Source organism: Vipera berus, assembly GCF_964194415.1.
Source record: "Vipera berus genome assembly, chromosome: 12".
In the NCBI taxonomy this organism is placed as follows: Eukaryota; Metazoa; Chordata; class Lepidosauria; order Squamata; family Viperidae; genus Vipera; species Vipera berus.
The window spans coordinates 13166666-13180901 of record NC_138215.1 but is presented as its reverse complement, the minus strand read 5'-3'; the positions used below and the strand labels follow the sequence as shown (position 1 = coordinate 13180901).

The window sequence follows — 14236 nt, the reverse complement described above, 5'->3', positions numbered from 1 at the left end:
TTAGATGCGTCTTAAAAGCACCCAGTCGATAGGTGTTTTTTTTCCCCACCCCACCCCACCCCAATCCCCATCCACCGTTTTCTTCCAGAGAAAGGTTGCAACCGTGCTACGGGGTAGGAAAAGCATCCATAACCCACCCACCCTTTTCCCCCCCTCCTTCTTCTTCTAAAAATGAAAGCATTTAAAAAGGACTTACAGCAAAGCTGGCGGGGGTGGGGTGGGGGTGGGTGGGAATCACAGACTCCTTCAGAAGGCTGTTTGTCTTCGCCGGCCTGGCAGGAAGACTCAAGTGCAATAATTGGAAACACACCCTCCGACCGTCACATGACTTTATTTCAGTAATTCTCTACAGGGTATATATAGACGACTCGAGAACCCAGCTATTGTTTCTGGACTGCAAAAAGAGGCAGTAACAACAACAACAAAAAACAATAATAATAATAATTAATAATAATAATAAGCGTGGGTCTGACAAATGCGGGCTGTTCAAGGTATCCCTCCAGAATGCTATTCCCCATTATAAATCAAGGGCGCACAGCTTGCGCAGGGTAAAACGTCCTTCCCCAAGATCGCTTCTGCAACCCTCGCCTTGCTGGCTGCCCCATTTTCAGCAAGTGGCTAGGAACGTAAGGGAGTGACTGCGTTGGTTTCCCACCACGTCCTCAGTTGGGGCTGAACTGAGATGGAGCCAACCGAGGGCAGCGTGGTCTGCTTTTTTCATTTAGATGTAGCCTCCGAGGCGGGCGCAGTGCCCAGGTTGTGACACGTCGGTTGCACGTTTCTCATTTGGCCATTGTTATTATTTCTTCTTTCTTCATTCACATCAGGGCTGTCTGCAAGGTGTGGTCAAAAAAGTCAGGATAATGGACGGCATGGAGTGTGTGTTTGAAACTCTGCCCGGTTTTTTTTTTAGGTGTGCTGCTGCACAGACAGTCCTGATTCCCAAGCAAACCACTACACCTATTCCCCAGTTAGGTGTAACCCTAATTGGGGAATTAACAGAAGAACAGGATAAGGGCAGAGTTAGCCTGCAATAGCAATAGCACTTAGATTTATATGCCGCTTCACAGTGCTTTACAGCTCTCTCTAAGCAGCTTACAGAGTCAGCATCTTGCCCCCCAACAATCTGGATCCTCATTTTACCGACCTCGGAAGGATGGAAGGCTGGGTCAACCTTGAGTTGGTCAGGATCAAACTCCTGGCAGTGAGCAGTGAGCTAGCCTGCAAGGCTGCATCCTAATCACTGTGCCACCCCAGTTCTTGCAAACTAGTGACATTTCTGTTCCTTTTCGGACCGCAAAATCTACCTCTTCAGTGGGAAAGACTTCAACTGTTCCCCAAAATTTATTTTTTTCACTTACTTACTTGTGCTCTATAGCCATGTGCCCACCATTACCTTCCGTAAGGCTATCTACAAACATTTTGGGTTCAAATCTGCTGTGTGAACCCAGGTAACTGTGTTTATTCCATGAACCATGATTAAGCAAATCATGGGCTCAACCCTCAACCCTGGGAAGGAGAGATGGTCTATATTGGATCATCTGCTCTCCAAATACTTTAGCTTAAATCGAGGGCCAAACAAATGCTCTCTAAGTTTATAGCCCTTTGGGGATTCTCCCATTTCCATTTAGGATTCCAGGAATATTGCAAAAGCTGCCCATAAACAGACAGTGTTTTGTGGAGGGAGGGGGTTGGCATGTTTGTTGATCTATCACTTACACACACACACACACACATGCACAACCCACCATCAGATTTATGGAGCAGAAAATGTTTATTGTCTGATGCAGTGACTGTTTCTAGCAGGAATTAGGCATGAAAATGCTCATGGCTCCCAGATGAACCAGCCAATGTCTTTAGCAGCTGGGGGTTCATTTTGTGTGTAGGTGAAATATGGCGAGCTTTTTTTTAAAGGGAGGCTGGATACACCATGTGATGAATAGGAAAGATTAATTCAGGATTGTTAAGCAGTAACAACCATACAACAACAACAACAAAGTGCAACCATTCTTTCCATGCAAACACAACGTGACATTCCCACTATGATAGGAATGCTACATTTTAATAAAGATTGAACAAAGTGGCTATGCATTTGGAGAATATCTGTGGGAGGATAGAAGGGGAGTTTAAACATTTTTTAAAATCTGCCTGGCTGGACCAGACTCATCAAGGTCCATCCATCCTAAGTTTTGAAAGACAGACAATCCACTGTATATAAAAACCCCATTCCTTCTAGCACTGATGATGTTACTCAGTCGGGTAATGAAATGTCTGCAGGAAAACAGCCAAGCTCAGAGAGCACCAAGGACCCCACAGTTTAACCTTGTCTTACGTTTAAAGTTAAACCTTGTCTTTGAATAGGGAGGTTCAAGTTTTGCTGTTATGGTCTGACATTAATGGCTGAAACAAATTTTATAAAATTGTCTAACATTTTTCCATTAAGCAAATAAATATTTTGCCTGAAACTACAACTTCAGGAGAAATGAGAAGGCAAAATCCAAACACGAAGAGACGATAAGCCGAACCACTTTCTGTTCAAGCGGATGAGATAAGTACAAAATTCTGGCTCATCCTTTTCAGAGTCGATCTGTATTGGGACCCACAGTTCAAACAATCAATAAAACAGTAAATAACAGCCTCATCAAGGAACTAACAAGAAGAAAACAACACTCCCAACAATAGAGACAGAGCAAGCTACTGTATATAAACAGAGAGGAAAAACCACATTCCTTCTAGCACTGGTGATGTTACCCAGTTGGGTAATGAAATGCCTGCAGGAAAACAACCAAACTCAAAGAGCACCAAGGACCCCACAGTTTAACCCTGAGCTACAATATTTTCTTCTATTGGTACCCCCAAATCTCAGAATTCTCAACTACCACAGTCATTACAGCACTTGTAGGGCTCAATTTGAACTCAGCTCAGACATGAGGGATTACTTTCTGCTATGTCTTCCAGCAATACTTGGCCGAAGCACTGAGGGATTCACCTTAGATCCTTTCTCTGTCAAACTTGGCAGGTACAAGTACTCAAGCTGTACCTGATATAAGATAATCCCATTTTAAGTGGATGAAAGCAATGAACAGCCAATCTTAAGATGGAGGTAGGTAGCCAATAAGCTATATCTGCTCTGAATCCCCTTTCTGGCAATCTCAAAGCCCCATAGGGTTGCCTTACCACTTCAACAACCAAATGATATACATTTCAACATCCCAATCTTTCATATTTAAAGTAGGCGAGCACAATAAATGGCTCTGCAGTTGTTGGTGAAATACACCTTTCAGCGTCCCTCGTTACTGGTTACACCAACTGGGTCTGCTGGGAATTGTGACTTAGCAACATCTGGAAGGGTTTAAAAAAAATCTGTGATCTAGGAGGTATACCTTACCTAGCTAGTTTGTGTAAAGATCCTATCTTCTCCCCAAAATAAAAGAAGGAAAAGGTGTGTCAAATCCTTCAACTTTTAAACTCTGGTGATTTGCACTGTTATCACCAGTTATCCAATGAATAAATGTGGAAAAAAACACTTAAAGTAAGCCTTTCAGAATTGGACATTGCTATCCATGATTAAATGGTTCAATTTGTTTTCAATACGAACAATTTCTTTGGATCCAGTCCACTGTATCCACTGACTAAGCTGGCAGTCCAAATTTGTTGTCCCAAACTAAAAATTTCCCCTAGAAACCACGGTTAAGAAAGAGCATCTGGAGCATTCAAAATTTTTCTTCTCTTGTGAAAAATCAAAGCATAAAGAGGCTTATGTGAAAGCAGCCTAGGCTAAATTTAGCTCACTTTTTTCCCCCCACAATTTTTTCCAAGGTTTAATTCTGCCATCAGAGAGACAAGGGGGTGGGGTGGGGGTTCTCCTTCTGAGTTAGGAGAGGCTATAATGGCCTCCGTCTGGGGCTAAATCAGAAGAATTTATAGCGTCTTTGAGAGCTACTGTTATTTCAGCTGCAGAGTTTTAGCTGTAAGCATTGTTGAATTCTGTCGCATGTAATGTGCCTTCAGCCAAAGCAGCTTTCCTTATTTTGGAGACAGATTTTAAAATCTGAACCTGTATTTTCATGCATGAGCTTCCACAGGATGGGGCCGTGATGCAAAAGCCATGACATGTTTCATGACTTCATCATGCAAATGATGTGATAACCATAGCATCATTTGCACAAAGGCATCAACTTATTTTCCAAAGCACCAGAAGGCAGGACAAGAAACTAATCAAGGAGAGAAGCAACCTGGAACTAAGGAGAAATTGCCTGTAAGTGAGGACAATCAACCAGTGGAACGGCTTGCCTCCAGAAATTGAGGGTGCTCCAACACTGGAGGCTTTTAAGAAGAGACTGGTGGACAGCCAGTTGTCTGGATTGGTATACAATCCACTGCTTCAGCAGGGGGTTGGACTGAAGGACCTCAAGATCCCTTCCAACTCTGTTATTCTGTTCTGTTATTTCTTATTTGGAATTTCTTGCTTCAGTTCAGTTTCTACAATACTCAATATTGCTGTCAGAAGCTGCCATTGTTCAACTTGGAAAGTCAGGCAGATGGCTTCTAATACAGTTAGCTGGTATGATTTAGACACGGCATACACTAATGATGTGACACAAAGCTTTTACTGTAATCCAGTAGATTTGGAGAGCTGGGTCTGAATGCAGTCTTAAACTACCAGAGTGATCTAGCTTTCAACAAGAGTGTTGCAGCTGTGGCTGCTCCACCAGAATGTTAGTCTAATCCTGGTTACAGGGACATACTTCTTCTAACAAGGAAAATCAGGCCAGTTGGAGGAAAGGAATTCATCCCAACTTCCATCTCTCCAATCTAACAGCCTTGATTAATTCCTCTGGAGCTCTTTTTCATAGTCATTTTCTCATTCCTGTGTATTTTAGAAGTCACAGACAGCCTTGGGAAACCACATCAAGCTTGCAAGCGTAGGAATCGAGTGGATGTTTTCTTCCATTGAAAATTTGCAAGCTAAAGTTTTGCTTGCTTCGTATGCAAACATGTTTCTATCTTCCCCTTTTCCAAAGGTCAGGAATATCACAGCATCCATAAAGGAATTTTATTTTGCAGGAGAGAGATCCCTGGAATGCTGTAAATTTTGTGTACATTTGTGAGCAGACCAATCATTACGGCTGCATGAAAACAAACCTGTGGAGCAGATTCAACAAATTCCACAGCACTGAAAATCCCCAAATGCTTTCAAGCAAGCCAAATCAGCACTATTTATTTTCTGCCGTACAACACTCTGCACTAAAACACCTACTTACTCATTGTTCGAAAAACCAAAAGGGAAAAAAAATACCCCAAACAAGCAATGCATCACTGGACAAAGAGAAATGGCGTTGCAATATTTGCACTTACAGGAATAAAATTGCAAATATAATTATAATCCATGCACAAGTTCAGCGTATCTACCCGAGTGGGGAAAACTGGCTACATCAGCCATTTGTCCTACCAGTCTGGTGTCCAGATGCTAAATGTGGGCTAGCAACCATGCCCCCAGCTGTTCTGATTTTTAACTGGATTTGGAGTGGATAAAATTTCAAACGCCATTTGCCTTCCTGCTGAGGAAAGTGCAAGACAATTCTCTTGTATTTCTTCAAAAATGGACTTATAGTAAAGCTATCGCCTGCTCATGGTTCTGGATTCCCCTTGACAAGAAAAGCCGAAGTTTGAAGGGCAGGAAAAACATTACCTTCGTGTGGAATTTGACACATTATACCTACTATCTTCCTTGACAGCATGTGCCAAAAATCGTGATGCATAGATTTCTTTGTTGATCAAAGTCTCAAAAGTAAGGGTGCAGCCCTCCAGGGCACAATACTCGGCGTAACTCATGCTGTTATTTTTGTCTTAAAAAATAAGCAAGTGCAACTGCTATATTTCTCTGGAGAACAGCTGGAGAGTAATAAGCACAATACTAATAAAAAAAACAAAATAAGACGGTGTCGACATATTCTCCAAAGCACCTGAGGGCAGGAGAAGAAGGAACGGATGGAAGATTATAAAAGAAAGAACCAAACTAGAGTTAAGGAGAAATTGCCTGTAAGTGAGAACAATTAACCAGTGGAACGACTTGCCTCCAGAAGTTGTGGGTGCTCCATCACTGGAGGCTTTCAAGAAGAGATTGGTCAACTATTTATCCAAAATGCTATAGGCTCTCCCACTTGAGCAGTGGATTGGACTACACTCAATAGCACACACGTCTTAGTAAACATATTGGAGTTCTCAGCCTTTACAACATTATTTCAAAGACTCTGTGTGTTCACTTGTGCACAGATGTATACAGTCAGTAGAATCTCTCACTATGTTGAAACCCAACTTGTATATTCCAGCTGCGACATGCTGCTTTTTGAAAATAACCATTTTTATATATAAAAAAACCACCGCTTGGCAAATCCAAGGTTTTCAGAATATTTTGCTATGATTCCAGAGTGCAAACCTTTTGGAGCACCTCAATATAATCTCAGAATAATTTCATAATGTAACTTTTTTTTCTTCCTTAGCAAAACCCTTTGCTTCTTTAAGCCTGATAGTTTGGTCAGCAACCTGTCTTCCAGTACTTGGGGGTGGGCTATTACAAAAAAGAGAGGCCAAGCTATTCTCCAAAGCACCTGAAGGCAGGACAAGAAGCGATGGATGGAAACTAGTCAAGGAGAGAAGCAACCTGGAACTAAGGAGAAACTTCCTGACAGTTGGAACAATTAATCAGTAGAATGCCTTGTTTTCAGAAGTTGTGTGTGGTCCACCACTGGAAGTTTTCGAGAAGACACTGGACAACCATCTGTCTGAAATGCTATAAAGCAGGGGTCTTCAAACTTGGCCCTTTTATGACTTGTGGACTTCAACTCCCAGAATTCCTCAGCCAGGCATGCTGGCTGAGGAATTCTGGGAGTTGAAGTCCACAAGTCATAAAAGGGCCAAGTTTGAAGATCCTTGCTATAAAGTTTCCTGCCTGAGCAGGGGGTTGGACTAGATGACCTCCAAGATCTCTTCCAACCTTACAATTCTATGTCCTATGGAACTTTCCTGAGTAACACCCGTCTTTCTGAGGTCTTGTATATTATTGATAAAGCAAGTATTATTTGACCGATTCTGCTACTGAGGCTACGGTTAACTTATTTCTTATAGCACAAGAAGAAAGTGAAAATAAGACGCTTTCCTTCGGAGTTTTACTGACTTGTTTCTAGAAAAAGAAAATGAGGGGGGGGAAGAGTTCCGCCAAACTATTCCAACTTTTTTTTTCTTCTTTTCCTGGCACACATGGAAAATGTGTTCAATTGTTTAGACCAGGGGTCTTCAAACTTGGCCCTTTTATGACTTGTGGACTTCAACTCCCAGAATTCCTCAGCCAGCGTGCTTGGCTGAGGAATTCTGGGAGTTGAAGTCCACAAGTCATAAAAGGGCCAAGTTTGAAGACCCCTGGCTTAGACAATCTCTTAGCATCCACGCCTTACCATTCATAGGTGAACTGGCTGCTATCTAATGGTACAGATCGCTTCCAATCTAACACCTTTAAAGCCTTGCCCGACCTTGAAATGAAATGATTCATTTATTGCTATTTTTGCAAAGAAGGGCGGGGCGAGGGGAGCCAGCACATGTTTGCTTTAGCCTCCACCAAGTCCCCCATTCGTGGGTGTGTGAAATTCATCAGTGCCGGGATGGGAGACTGCTGGTGAATGAAATCTGTGTGGGGACCCGTAGAAGGGAAAGGGGGAAAGGAGTCGCCAGCCAGAAAAGAAGACGATTTTCTTTGGATCAACCCTATTCTGGCAGCACTGGAGGGATAAAGCTTTAGGAGGCATTTGTCTGCTTTGCTAAATTCTCCTTTATCCTCACAACACATCAATTCAGCCATTTGTAATCTTCTGCTTCTATTCATCCAGCAAATGACATACATATAAGAGACTGGACAGCCATTTGCCTGAAATGGTATAGGGTTTCCTGCCTGAGCAGGGGGTTGGACTAGATGACCTCCAAGGTCCCTTCCAACAACAACAACTTCTTCCTCTTCTTCTTCTTCTTCTTCTTCTTCTTCTTCTTATTATTATTATTATTATTATTATTATTATTATTATTATTATTATTATTATTATTATTATATTGGGGTCGTGGAAGCTTCTCCTTCTCCTTTCTTCTTCCTTTAATGATTGCATTAATATTGTTTTTATTATCTTGAATTATGAAAGATGGATTTATTGATTTCTTTTTTAAAATAATAATAATAATAATAATCTGAGAATCTTTAATCCCTTGGTTTCTGTTTTATTTTCTTGTAGTCCACTCTAGGTTACCTCACAAGGAAGGACAATATAAAAATACATCATCATAATAATACCACATAATTACATCCTTGCATTCCTTACAAGATTTCTGCATGCTTTTTACTCAGACTGTGGTTCCTTATTAGTACGTTAGCCCAGTTACTTGAGAGAGACCTTATCTTCTGTAGTATTAGCCCAGCCTGTTCGATCCAACAAGCTTGGGACATTTTGGTTACCTTTAATTGCGCAACATCTTCTACTGAAAACCTGGAAGCATCCCTTCTCTGTCGTGGCATCTGCCTTTTGGAATGAGGCCCTCCTCGAGATCAGGATAACTCCTACCAAGATTGTGTTCTAACGGCTCTCCAAGACTTGGCTCCTTCCCCAGAGCTTAGGCTGGATGCTTGGTACCCCTTGTAAGATCTATATATGTTTTTTGTTGGCTGTGTTCACCATCTTCTTTACTGTTTATTTTATCTGGACTGTAAATTGCTGTTTGCTTTCATGCCGGGAAATGCCCAGGGTTGACTATGGAGCCATTTTGCTGCCTAGGATAACAGTCAAGATGGTTGGCTTATGTTGCTCCCATTCCACGTGTAAAAAGAACAGAAGCTGAATTTGATTTCATTTCAGTAGAGCTGAGGAGCGGTGTCCACATAATTTTGTTAATGTTTGCAAAGTGCCTCTCTATTGAGCAAATTGTGTATGATGTGCCGTCAGCTGATATAAACTGCTGTTTTCTCCGACTTCTGCACCTTATTTTGCCAGCTGCTATCTTTTGATTGGCAATATTTGGTACTTCATTCTGTCCAATGGTAGGACTGTTTTTAGCACATGGACAGAGTAGTAACAAATCTTTAATGTCAGATGATGTTAATGTTATTATCATGTAGTTTGATAATCTGGGAAATAGCTGCATTGTGTCTGAAGAATACCGAAAAAGCAAAGGCGACAATAACTACTACTACTATTACTACTAATAATAATAAAGGTGGAAGGGACCTTGGAGGTCATCTACTGTAGTCCAACCCCCTGCTCAGGCAGGAAACCCTATACCATTTCGGACACATGGCTGTCCAGTCTCTTCTTAAAAACTTCCAATGTTGGAGCATTCACAAGGTCTGGAGGCAGTTTATTCCACTGGTTAATTGTTCTGTCAGGAAGTTTCTCCTTAGTTCTAGGTTGCTTCTCTCCTTGGTTAGTTTCCATCCGTTGCTTCTTGTCCTGCCTTCAGGTGCTCTGGAGAATAGCTTGACTCCCTCTTCTTTGGGGCAGCCCCTGAGATATTGGAACACTGCTATCATGAAAAAGGTAAAAGGTAAAGGTTCCCCCGCACATGCGTGCTAGTCGTTTCCAACTCTAGGGGCCGGTGCTCATCTCCGTTTCAAAGCCGAAGAGCTAGCGCTTGTCCGAGGACGTCTCCGTGGTCATGTGGCCGGCATGACTAGACGCCAAAGGCGCACGGAACGCTGTTACCTTCCCACCGTAGTGGTCCCTATTTTTCTACTTGCATTTTTGCGTGCTTTCGAACTGCTAGGTTGGCAGAAGCTGGGACGAGTAACAGGTGCTCACTCTGTTACGCGGCACTCGGGATTCGACCTGCCAAACTGCCGACCTTCTGATCGACAAGCTCAGCGTCCTAACCCACTGAGCCACCGCGTCCCTTGCTATCATGAAAGAGAGGTTTATTTTATTTGGGGATTTGGGTTGTTGTTGTTTTAAAGAAAAAAAAAACTGCCAAAATGTCTAAAACATCTACCAGGAAGGCGAACCTCACCCAAAAGTCTAACAAGAAGAAAACCTTTGGAAGGGGGGGTGGCTTTTTCAACCTGGGAAAAGTTAAATCCTTCTGACAGTTTTAGTTTTTACAAGAGCCCTAAGTATATTTTACCAATCATATAAATGCAACCTTGGTACATTTTTCCCCTCTCCTGATCCCATAGTTTTCCATAGCAAAAATGGCTTCGTGATAGCCTCCAGGCCTCTGTGGGCTGGATTCTCCAAAACACAGATCCTCCAAAAGAAAACAGCTTCTAACCACACCTCTTCAGGCTAGGCTGATCAATTTCACTTAAACTCAGACTAAACAACGCAAGGTTGGCAAATGCGGTGGCTACTTGTGGAAAGAATGTATCCATGAAGTCACTAACGGAGATGGATGGCCATCGACCCAAGGAGGAGGTCTAAGGGGGCAATGTTTCAACCTGGAATTCACAACTGGCTAGAGAAATGAGGCGCCATCAGATAGCTATCCTGCCAGATTTATAGCGGTCCTTTACCAATTCAGAGGAAAAATATTCAACCTAACAACGAAACCATCTACCTCATTTACTCTCTGCTTTGATTAAAAGATGAATCCAGGGGCAAGGGAAATGGGAACGCTTCCAAATTAATCTGTTGTTTTGGTTAAAGGAGAATGTTATTTGAGTGATGTTTTCGTGAATTACGGGAGCTCAAAGACTAAAGATGTTGAGCTTGTCAGCTGGCAGCCCAGGTTGTATACCTCAATCTATACAAAGGGGGGGGGGTTCCCGTTACCTGCTCCAGCTCCTGCTAACCTAGCAGTTTGAAAGTATTTGCAAATGTGAGTAGATAAATAGGTACCACTTCAGTGGGAAGATAACAGCGTTCTGTGCACCTTACCATGGTATAGTCATGCTGGCCATGTGACCACGGAAGTGCCTTCGAACAATGCTGGCTCCCTGGTCTAAGAAACAGAGATGAGCATCAAGAAAATGAGCTGAAAAGATTATCAGGAAAAATTGGGAAGGAACCAAGAAGAGGTGGGATTCTTACATTACTTAGTGAGTGACAAGAACCGACGGAAGGGAATATCTGTAGTTCGGGGTTGAACTGTGAGGTCCTTCATGTGCTCTCTGAGCTTGGTGGTTTTCTTGCAGATGTTTCATTACCCAACTAGATAGCATCATCAGTGCATCATTAGTGACAAGAAATGTGTAGAAATGTCCTGCCTTGACTACACAATCATCTCTTCCTGGTTTCCCATCCTTCTCTTCAAGGCAGGGAAGGAAATTAGGAAGGGATTTTTTTTTCCCTTGAAACTTTTTCAAGTGGAAAAGCAGAGACACCCAGGGAAGCTGCGGAAGGATGAAACATGACTCCTAGAGAGCAAAGGCATAGGGACTAGAAACTTTTTTCCCTTCCAGCAAGAAAGGAAGTTCGAAAAACAATTACCAGAAGAAACTTGAAAACAAGGTAGAAGAACAGAAATATATGTTTCCTGAGGGAAAGATAGTTCGGGGAAATCCAAAAGATAAATTTCAACACAGTTTCAACTCTACCCAAAGTGAATAGAAAGCAATTGGGATATAATGTAGGTGTGCTTGAAGTAATGCAACTTTGAAAGGACATGCAGACATGCATAGAATCTAATTTCTAAATTAACCGCTCAAGGGAAAAAAAAACCTTAGGCATTACTGTGTACTGCTCAGTGGAAACTTCTGCTCAACACACAGCAGTGGTCAGAAAGGAAAAAAAAAGTAGGAAAACAAATTAAAAACAAAACATTAGGTCCACATTAGAAACCAGACTGGGAAGAAAAGGGTATATTATAACACTGCTAAATAGCTGCATTGTAAGCTTTTAGGTTAAAAACATACCTTCAATTCTGGAAAGAAAAGAAAAAAAAAAAGAGAGAGAGAGAGAGAGAGAGAGAGAGAGAGAGAGAGAGAGAGAGAGAGAAAAGAGAGGAAAAGAGAGAGAGAGAGAGAGAGAAAAGCAAAGAGGAAAAGAGAGAAAGAGAGAGGAAGGAAGGAAGGAAGGAAGGAAGGAAGGAAGGAAGGAAGGAAGGAAGGAAGGAAGGAAGGAAGAAGGAAGGAAATCTGCATACTAATATAAATCTACTGGTTTTTGCTGTTATTTAAAACTAATATTCAGTAAATTTTGTTCCAAAGTATACAACACAGAAGGGTGCTCTGACTGAATCTTAGAAACAAACTTTATGACATTAGAAGCAATTTAACAGCATCCAGAGAAAATATACATCATGCATATAAAAAAGGTGGAGTCTTTGGTCATGACCTCCATCTTGATTTTTTTCACCATACTCTGAGCACATCTTTGGGGCTTATACTGTAAATCTCTCTCTCTCCCACCCTCCCTCTCTCTCTCTCTTATGATCAGAAGTGCTTAATATTTTATCAGCAACACATTGTCTAGGTTTCAACTTTTAACTTACTAATACATGTTAAATTCCTTTCTCTCTGCCTCGTTTTTCTAGCCATTGATCCCATGTTCTAAAGCACACTGAATCTTCTTTCTTTCATTTTCAATGTCAATCTGTCCATTTCTGCACAATCTAAAAAAAATTGTAATTAACTCTTCCTCCCTTGGTAAATCTTCATTTCTCCAATGTTGAGCAAATACAATTCTCGCTACAGTTAATCCATGTAAAATTAGATATATGTATACACTCTTCCTCGTAATTTCCTACCATTATGCCTCACCTGACCAGCTTCCTTTGCAGGTATTCACTGCGGATAGCAAACCCTCCGCCTGCCTCTCTTTTGGTTCATTATCTTTCAGCTTCGGAAGGAGACTGTTCTCTGAGGGGGTAACTTTAGATCAGGGTATTATGGACAATTTAAGTGGAAACTAGGTTAAGCTATCCAGAAACAGAACTCCACAACTACTTGTCATAAGAAAATGGGTGGAGAAGGGGTTGGATGAAGACTTATAACACTTCATTTAGTGACTATTCGAAGTGACAACAGCACTGAAAAAAGTGACTTGTGACCGTGTTTCATACTTACGACCACTGCAGTATCCCCATGATCACGTGGACCAAAATTCAGACACTTGTCAACTGACTCACATTTAGGACGGTTGCAGGGTCCCGGGGCCACGTGATCCCCTTTTGTGACCTTCTGACGAGCAAAATCAATGGGGAAGCCAGATTCACTTAACAACCCTGTTACTAACTGAACACCTGCAGCGATTCACTTAACAACGGTGGCAAGGAAGCTGGTAAAATGGGGCAAAGCTCACTTAACTGTCTCACTTAGCAACCTAAATTTTGGGCGCCATCGTGATTGTAAGTTGAGGACTTACCTGTATTGAAAATTCCTTGAAATCAATGCAGACTTTCCGATTCTGCGGCAGTCGTCCAACAGTTGTTTAAGTGTCAGAGATTCAAAGGACGCAGGACCTCAAACTATGTAAAATTGCTGCAGTGCACTTCTGCTTCGTGAGCCATCTGCACGTGAGAACACACATAGCGATGCAAAGAATCAGGATAGCCAACTCCTGAAGAGTTTCTGCAGAGATGACGGCGTAAATGGTTACATTTCTCAGAGCAAGCACAGTTAAGCAAACACACTGCCGCTGAGCTGGGAACCGAACCTGTGAATCTCACATCACACTGAAGTGCTGGTTTAGATACTCGGCAATAACATCTCTCCCTTATTCCAATATTGGAGAAACGTTTGCAAGCTGAACCCCACAGAAATAAACCACTTACCTGGAAATACTGTGATCAGATCTTCAGGGAAGGTGGACCTCTTGAAAGGACTATCCTTCGGGGTTACTTGAGGATGGCCGATAGCTAATGAGAAGAGGCTAAGAGTGCCGCCGGCATCTTCTCACCTTTCATAGAAGTTGTCTCTGTTGTTTGGCGACTTTGAAGCACATTCCATGTTTCGCCACTTAACCTGAGAACGTCGTCCACGTGAACATGCCGCACCCAAGGGTCTCCACGTCAGCTGATGGGCTCCTCCTGTAGACTGTGAGGCAGAAGAAGGAGAGGTGGTCATGGGTGACTTCGTATTGCAGGTTTAAAAGGAACAGGAACTCCAGTGGCCTCCATAGCTTGTGAAAAGAAACACCAAGTTAGAGCCGGAAGTAAATGTGGTGGTGCACAAATAGTACTTTACTCTTTTTTAAAGTGAGATGTGTGTGTGTGTGTGTGTGTGTGTGTGTGTGTGGCATTTATTTGTGCCGCTGGTGCTGAATTAGCA

At 42.2% G+C, this 14236-nt stretch overlaps 1 long non-coding RNA gene across 1 annotated transcript; it reads right to left on the bottom strand.

Moving 5' to 3' along the window:
- Window positions 1-315: 315 nt before the first annotated feature.
- Window positions 316-13445, bottom strand: LOC308673347. The gene is made up of 2 exons (XR_014027629.1): window positions 13332-13445; window positions 316-394 (listed from the first exon to the last, which is right to left on the bottom strand). It is a non-coding gene; the product is annotated as an uncharacterized lncRNA (long non-coding RNA).
- Window positions 13446-14236: the final 791 nt, after the last annotated feature.